This window comes from Phalangium opilio, unplaced genomic scaffold (genome assembly GCF_054372755.1).
Source record: "Phalangium opilio isolate 3A_F unplaced genomic scaffold, DU_Popi_V2 ptg000063l_1, whole genome shotgun sequence".
NCBI lineage: Eukaryota > Metazoa > Arthropoda > Arachnida > Opiliones > Phalangiidae > Phalangium > Phalangium opilio.
The window spans coordinates 2,776,398-2,785,599 of NW_028324180.1; the positions used below are offsets into that span (position 1 = coordinate 2,776,398).

Consider the following 9,202-nt stretch of genomic DNA (forward strand, 5'->3'; position numbering starts at 1 on the left):
AAACCCTCCAGTCAAGAAATGAGTCTCAATAAATAAATCGCATGTATGGTAGCTGCTCTATTAAGTACAACACCCCGACCGGTAACTAGGTCGTCTACGGACGATTTGGTGCCATTACGTTTCTCCGAAGGTGAGAATCTAAAAGCCAAAGCCGCGAACTCTGCAAGCTTTGTAGCGCTTTCGTTAAGGAGGCTTTTTCGCCGAGACCGACGCGTAAAGCGCGTCTTGACTAGCGTAGCCAACAAACGCAAAAGGCACGAACGATATCGTTGCAGCGACTAGACGGGATTCTGACTTAGATGCGTTCAGTCATAATCATACGGATGGTAGCTTAGCACCACTGGCCGCTCGACCAAGCACATGTACCAAGTGTCCGAACCTGCGGTTCCTCTCGTACTGAGCAGGATTACTATCGCAACAACTAGTCAACAGTAGTGTAAAACTAATCTGTCTCACGACGGTCTAAACCCAGCTCACGTTCCTATTAGTGGGTGAACAATCCAACGCTTGGCGAATTCTGCTTCGCAATGATAGGAAGAGCCGACATCGAAGAATCGAAAAGCGACGTCGCTCTGAACGCTTGGCCGCCACAAGCCAGTTATCCCTGTGGTAACTTTTCTGACACCTCTTGCTTAAAACTCGTAAAGTCAAAAGGACCGATTGGCCCCGCTTTCGCGGTCCGTATTCATACTGAAAATCAAGATCAAGCAATCAAACTCCCCGCCTGACACTGTCCTCGGAGCGGATCGCGCCGAGCCACGAGAGCCCGGCGCTTAGTGCTAGAAAGGTGAACCTTACGGTTCGCCCTCCGCTTAACCAAGTAAGTAAAGAAACGATGAAAGTAGTGGTATTTCACCGGCGGCCGCGAGCGACCTCCCACTTATGCTACACCTCTCATATCTCTTAACATAGTCAGACTAGAGTCAAGCTCAACAGGGTCTTCTTTCCCTGTAGTAGATAGGGACAATAGATTATAGTTAGAGTCAAATTAACAGCATGAGTATAAGATGCATTATGCACATCTTGGAAACAAGGGGCCTATTTTTTTATGGGTGTATAAATAAATTAATTTTGTCTATATACAATAAATAATGCTATGGAGGTAAATATTGATGTTATAAATAAATAAATAAATTAAGGTGAATTAGATCAATTGGTGATGGAAGAATTAGTCATCAATGGATAATAAATCAAAATTTGTTATTATGAAACGCATGAGATTGCGGAGCGAGCCAACGGTAGTACTGTCAACCTTCAAATTTCTGAGGTCATTCCTGAGAAAATGGCGGTCTATGAACCCCTCAGTTAAGGGGCATTGTAAAAGACAGTGCGCAGCGTTAGCTATGGCTGCGCCACAAGAGCACTGCGTATTAGGATGATGTCCAAGTGGGAAGAGATATGCAGGGAATTTTCCATGTCCCGTGAGTAGTTGTGACAGATAATAGTCCGAGCCAGGGCCTTCGTTAGATACATGTGGGAAAAAATGATAAGTATAACGATCTTTATCGGAAGTATTCCATTTGAGTTGCCAGTAGTTTAATGAGAGATGTGAATGATATGACTTAAGCCAAGTTCGCGTCGGAGCTATTTTGATTTTAGGACAATTATTATTGTAGCCGCTTCTTGAGCGCAAGTATCGGCTATTTCATTACCTATGGTTCCAACATGGGCGGATGCAAGTTTCTGTATTTTTCGGACTAATGCAGTTGAATTTTGAAAAGAGCGGAAAGCAGTTATGGCGGATAAGCTGTCGGTAAAAATAGTAACAGCGTCAGTAATTTCGTTCTCTTGGAGCCTCAATACCCCACGACTTATAGGCTTCGAGACAGTTAGGTTCGGTGTCACGTAGACAGCGGTTCGATCAGAGAGAAAACTCTTGATAATGTTATAAATAATACTCTTAGGGCAGCGTTTGGATTGAAGGGTGCGCAATATGAATGGAATCTACGCGTTATTCAAAGCACCTTCTATGTCTAGCGAAATCACGGAGGTATGTAAACCTTCGCGCTTATTTTGACGAATGAAGGAGTCAACTCGAGAAAGAGCGTGTACTGTAGAAGTTCCCTGACGGAAACCATACTGACGGCTGTCGAGAAAGTTATTGCTTTCGAGGTAATGAGTGAGTCGGTTTGTTAGCATTTTGTCCAGAATTTGGCCAATTGTCTCCATGAGGCAAATTGGCCTATAGGATCCAGGACTAGTGGGATCGCGGGCAGGCTTGTTAATAAGGATTAACTTCGAGAATTTCCATGATAGAGGGAAATAACCAAGTGAAAAACAACTGTTGTATAAGGTAACTAGAATGTCGGGACGTGAAGTGTGCAGGGAGAGCATAATCTCCATTGGTATGGAAGAAAGGCCTGCAGCCCTGTTGGGAGGAATAGACTTAATTGTTGCCGTAATTTCCGAGCCTGTAAAAGGTACATCATCTTTAGTGGCCAGCGATTGACTAACACTGTCACGTACGTGAGTGTGATACGGGAGATCCTGGGAGTCATCATCCGCTAGGAATAAGAAATCGACAATTTCAGTTACAGTATCGTTTATATTAGTGGTAAGTTCTCCCCGAGTCGTACGGACCGCAGATAGGGACAAAGGTCCTTTAATTTTACGTGTTCAAATTTTATAAGGTAGTGTAAAAGGATCGAGAGCACTAACTTCTGTACAGAAGGCGTGCCACGATTTAAGTTTCCCTCTTTTAATGTTTAGTTTAAAACTGGCTGATTCTCTCTTGTAGGCCAACTTTCGCTGAGCTCTAATCACGGGATCCGTAGTACGCTGAAAACGTCGACGGAGCGAATTCACCTTTTGTCGTTGAATATATAGGGATTTTCACCACCAAGGAGTGGCTTTGTGGATTCTCTGAGCAGGTTTCTTTTTAAAATGTGTGTTACAAAGCCAAAGCACTTTATGCGTGTAGGCCTGAACAAAATGATTAATAGACTCATTGTCGAGCATGGGAGTGACAGGTAGATGTTCGAATTCACGTATGGTAGCATTACTGAAAACACCCCAATCGACATTTTTGAGACTGTTGTAGCGGGCGATATGACGTTATTTTAACGATGGGGGAAAATCGCGCCTTAGCTACAAAAGTTGAGTTACAACCGCAGGTTTTAGAGTTTAAAATAAAATACATTTATTTACATAAAGGGTTTACAATACAAGTTCATCCTCTAAAGGGACAGTCTTGACTCTCCTGAGTCGTGGTTCTAACTACCTTGCTGAGTAGCTCCCTCTTCCCGGGCTCTCGTACCCCTCGGTCCCATCCAGGGGGGGGGGGGGTGACACTCGAGAGCCTTTCTCGGGGAAGGAGAGAGGCCAACTTCTCTTTCACTTAGCATTTACACCTGGTGGAGGGTGCTACCAAATACTGGCGTCACACTGTACCCTATATTATATTCTATGTTCGAGGGATTAGAATTGATCGAGAAGCATATGCACAGATGGTCAGACAGAGTATCGGTCGAGAGGATGTGCCAATGACTAATCTGATCAAGGAAGAGATGGTGAGGTCAATGAAACTGCTTCCATGTCCATCAAAATTGGATCCATAGGAAGCGTCATTATGATTATCAGTGATGGGTGAACCCCAAAGGCGATGTTTGGCAATAAAGTCTCCAGCTAAAATGGTGTTGGATGTACCGAAAGTCTCGAGCGAATCGTTAAGACTCGACAAGAATTGATCAAAATCACATGTAGGGGTTGCATAGACACTAGTCAGTATAAGGGTAGTACCTTGATGACGAATTTCCACGGTGACTATATCGCGAATCACAGACAAAACTAAAGAATCAATTGTGCGATTCAAAATTATATTTGCGCATTTTGGTATGCCAGAAAACGCATAAACGCGCGATGTTATAGGGTATCCAGCAACACGATTATGGAGAACATAGGGGTCAGAAATGAGCATGACATCAAAATGATGTTCCAGGCTAAGCTGTCGAAGAAAGTAGATAGGGACAGTGGGAATCTCCTGTCCTGCTGTCTATAGCAACCAACACCTTTCATGGGATCTCATGAGCGTCTCGTATCGGGCCCCTTAACCCGACGTTTGTTTCATCCCACAGCGCCAGTTCTGCTTACCAAAAGTGGCCCACTTGGCACTCGCATCCAAGTTGCCTCCGGGCTTCAGTCGAGCAAACCGGACTCCTCACCCATTTAAAGTTTGAGAATAGGTTGATGTCTTTTCGACCCCAAGGCCTCTAATCATTCGCTTTAACGGATGAGACTGCATTCTTCGAGTGCCAGCTATCCTGAGGGAAACTTCGGAGGGAACCAGCTACTAGATGGTTCGATTAGTCTTTCGCCCCTATACCCAGGTCTGACGATCGATTTGCAGGTCAGAATCGCTGCGGACCTCCACCATAGTTTCCTCTACCATCGTCCTTCCCAGGCATAGTTCACCATCTTTCGGGTCCCAACGTGTACGCTCTTGCTCCGCCCCGTCGACGAGGTGATCGGGACGGGCCCTTGGTGCGCCCACGAACGCGAGGCTCGCGGGATCCAAAGGCAACCGGCCGAACCGGTCTTCACTTTCATTTCGTCTTTGGGCCTATTCAAGACCCAATGACTCGCGCACATGTTAGACTCCTTGGTCCGTGTTTCAAGACGAATTTGAAATTCTCTTTGGTAGGAAGGGCAATTATTATCAGTGCTACAATGGGCTGTGGAGTGATTCGTGTTAAATTTGGAATTGGAGTGCGTACAGTTGATACATTGTTTCTTGGTCGTTGAGGTGCAGTCCTTGAAATCGTGGTTCCCAGCGCAGCCGGTGCATGACGGCTCAGGAGCAGTGCACACCCTTTGTATGTGGCCTAGGCGAGCACAGCGGAAGCAGCGCGGAATGTTGACGTGTTCGGTAATCCTTCAGTTGGCCTAGCCAACTTGGACCTTTTCGAGAGAGGTAAAGGTCTTGAAAATTGCCGGTGTAAGTTCCACGACCCAATTGGTGGTGTCACTACGCCCGCGGAGAGCGTATTTAACGACGATGTCAGTCTTATTGCACTGGAGATGATTTTGGTCTATGAGAGTCCTTATCGACGTCCTTGTCCACTCCAATTATCAGAACTCGAGTAAAAGCTTGTTGGGGTGAAGTTACTTTGGTGCATGATTGAATATTGGCGTTTGTAGAAAGCTCAGTCCGCAAAGCTGCCGCTTCCGTCTTAGATTGGCAAGTTATGACAAGGCCATTGTTGCGACAGTGCCGCACTCTTTCAATCCCAATCTTCAGTTGTGCAATATTAACCGAGCTCTTGAGTTTTTGTTCCAGAATCTGAGATGTGTCATTTGATGCAGAACCAGAGGGATATAAGAGAACAACCCTGTCATTATCAGGTTTCGGAAGCGCAGCTGGAGGTGGCGCTTGTCGATTGAATGGTTTACTCGAGGGAGGTATGAGGGGTTGTAAGATGTTTGAGTAGGAAATAAGCGGTCTGGGAATACGAGAAAGACCATATGGAATTGAAGCGCCAGAAGCAGACGCAGAGGTCGCTAGGGGAAATGGATTTCTTAATTTTGACTGAAGTTTGTCGATGGTACAATCCTTTTCTTTTAACACACGCATCAATTCAGCGTTCTTTTGATGAGCCTTAAAAAGTTCATTCTCAAGTTCTGAAAATATTTCTCTTAACCCTAGTGGGTTCGAAATTTTCCTGTTTTTGTCCAGCAAAATTGCCTCTAAAGCCTGGGAAAGTTGCCTGGGCTTCTCGAACGAGGCGCTGTATGCTGGTATGGAACAGTCAGCGTCCTCGGTTTCTAGTTGATCAGAGCGTTTATTTTGTGCAGAATTAGGTACCTCGTCGCATATTTCAGTTTGCGGCTCCTCAACACGCAGTGCAGAGAAGGAGTTGTTGAGTGCTATTTGTGCAAGAGAAATTCTATCCTTGGGAGCGGGGGAACGTCGTAAACTACGATTTGGCTGAAAGAAACCATTCTCGTCTGACTCTTTATTAGCGTCCATTGTAATTCTCTTGGATGTAACCATAATGAAGTTAAGGGGAGAAAAAATCCGTCTTACCCGACAGTAGCCGCCAAAATAACCCCCACAACGGCACGGATGGGCCAAGCCGGTAGGTGTAAAGCCAGGCACTTTGACTCAAGACCACATCCAGCACTACCATTCCCTGGGCCTCCAACCCGCTGGGCGAACCAAACAACCGGTTAATTCCGGTTCCGGTGAGTCCACACCGAGGATCTCTTCCCAGGTTCCGGTAGCTCCACCCGCAGCTCCAAGTACGGCGATCCTTCGAAAGGCCTAAGGATTACCGGGTACGGGAAATAGCAAGGCAAGGCCGGAACCCTAAAGAACCGCCCCTTTTGGTGGATACGGGACACCCGCACTGCCAAGACCCCTGGGCGCCACCGGTTGCCCATCAACCGGTAACATGCGCGCTGAGAGATCTCGGCCAGAAAGGATTTCGGATATCATCCTAACCGACCTCCCGTGCCACCTAGCCTGCGCGGCCCCCGCACAAAGGGCCAAAAACCAACCCCACGATGACCAACCGGCATGGGTAGCCCTGCCGGCAACGCTCACCGTGCCCATAGAAGACCACCATGAAGGAAAGGTAAGTATGGGAAAGGGTTGGGATGGGAAGGTGACACTAGCCGGCATAGCCGAGACGGATCGACGGAAAGAAGACCGGCGCCCCTCAACCACGACAAGGTGGTGATCGCGAAGGGGAGTAGATAGGGACAGTGGGAATCTCGTTAATCCATTCATGCGCGTCACTAATTAGATGACGAGGCATTCGGCTATTGAAACTATTTATTATAATTGAGATTGTAATGAGTACAAAGGTTGATGCGGTCACCTCGGCTATATAGTAGAAATTAAACAAAGACCGAAGCTGACCGCATCAAAGAAACCACACATTAAAATAAGCATTGAGCTTTAAATTAATAAATGAATTAAATAAAACAGATGTGGTGTTTACAGGTTTTACCTGGTTACACGCCAGAGCCCCCTTAACAAAAAAATATAAGAAATATAAAAAAGCAACGCGTAGCCCGGGTTGACGACTAATTTAAATTATTAGTTAACTACGCGTGCAAAAATTAATGTTAATGTGTTGGCCTCAGAAAAAGATACATTAAAAAAGTCAGAGAATGTGTGAAATGATATGTATAAGTTAAACCATGGATGTCTCAAGAGCGACCAGCAGTGATAGAATAAACGGCCTTCATAAAATTTTGATAGATATAAACCCCCTTGTTCAAGAACTATTTTAACGCACGTGAGTTCAAAGCCTTTGCCTAGATTGACTAGCTGACAAAAATCATCTTTCCCTTACAATAGAGACTGCGGGCAGACATAATGAACGCGAAAAAATGCACTGACTTGTTAGGGTATGGGGAATCGATTTTTTGTAGAAACAGAGGAGTATTGTACGCGGCCCTTTTCTTTTGGTGAGTTACACTTACAGACTGCGGGGTTTACGAAGCGACACCGACATCGCATACTAGAACAGATTCGGGGGTTATAACGAGTAGGTCAGGTTTAAAAATGTGTTCATGGTTGAGGTGATCACTCTGAGTGAGGCGGGGTTCCTTAATGACTGTGTACTTGCTTTTGGAAATGCTCATATAGACGAAGTTTAAGAGTTTATTGTGACCAATGGTATAGTTAAACTTCGATATTGGACAGGCCTGTAAAATGTGGGACATCGATTCAATGCGGCCGCAGCCAGATCGACAAGTGCGGTCGCCGCGATTAGAGGGAGCACCGCGACAGGGGAGCATATTAAACCTGCGTTTTAGATTTTTAAGGAAAGAGCGTCCATCGAGATCATTGGAAGCATTGCTTAACCAGAAGCTTGACAGAGAAGGATCGCCCTGATCGAGCCCGATGCCATATACCGTCGAGAAAAAGGTATTGCCAAAATATTTTCGAAGGTCGTTCCTATTGTGAGGCAAATCATGCAGAAAACCTTCTGATTTCATGCGCATGTGGGTAATCAGCGGGGAAGACACAAGGTCTCGAATCACCGGCCAGCGATTACTGCGAAGCTTATCTTGGCGATTGAGAAAGTTCAAGGGCATACGGAGAGAAGCAAGGGAGACCCAAGCCGCCATCTTTCGCGGGAGTGTGAAAACCAGAATCTGGCGTATAGTGTGGAAGCCGCAGGTGGATCTTCACGAAGTGACGCTCGGACGCGTCAAATCGTTTTAGTAACTTCCTTGTCATAAGGGACAAGGACATAATATGCACAAAGCGTGCATAACTAATTTCTGGTGGGGTTTTAACCAAGAAGGGACAGAAGTCTGTCAAGCTTGGTTAGTTGGGGCGGGATCTTCCCATTAGGGTTAAAATTTAAACCGAGATATGGGAAAAAATCACTCGAGGTAACCGGTGGTATAGGCTCATCGCATAGGTTAAAGACGGAGCATATAACTGGTGTGATACGGCCTGTTTTACCGTGTTTACGGAAAACGAGGGAAACGCACTTCTGTGGGTTGACCCGCAAATAACGGGACGCCATAAAGCCTGAAAGACGTTGCATGAGCAGATTCATGGCAACTTCGGACTCAGATACTAGAAGAAGGTCATCAGCGAATCAAATCGCCTTAACATTAGAAGTCCAGATCTTAATGCCTATGGTGTCTGGTAACGTGTCCAATAGTTCGTCAATGACAGCATTAAACAATAACGACGAGAGAGGGTCTCCCTGTTTAACACCGCACGTCAGACCAAATGGGCCAGTTACTGATGGACCGCAAGTGATGGTAGTGGACGCATTATTATAAGTAGCTATAACGTACTCCATCAATTCAGGCTCTATGCCGAGACGAGAGAGGGAGCGCGCAACTGAAAACTGGGAAACGCTTTCGAAGGCCTTGACGACATCAATGGAGACTATAGACAAGGATTTACGTTTCTTACGTGAGTAAATGATCAAGTAGTCCAACAAAAGTGTGTTACCCATCGCGCCAACTTCCGCTATAAAGGCTTGTTGCGCTGGGTTTAAGTCTAAGGCTGAACGTAACCGGGATGCCAGGATATTATGGTACATAGTTACTCCCGCCGTTTACCCGCGCTTGGTTGAATTTCTTCACTTTGACATTCAGAGCACTGGGCAGAAATCACATTGCGTCAACACCGATCAACGGCCATCGCAATGCTTCGTTTTAATTAGACAGTCGGATTCCCCTGGTCCGTGCCAGTTCTGAGTTGGCTGTTAGTTGCCGACCGAAACGG

At 45.9% G+C, this 9,202-nt stretch overlaps 1 pseudogene; it reads right to left on the minus strand.

The window, feature by feature from the left end:
• LOC149662728 (large subunit ribosomal RNA) lies at positions 1-959 on the minus strand (annotated as a pseudogene; the record flags this gene model as incomplete).
• Between the last annotated feature and the right edge of the window lie 8,243 nt (positions 960-9,202).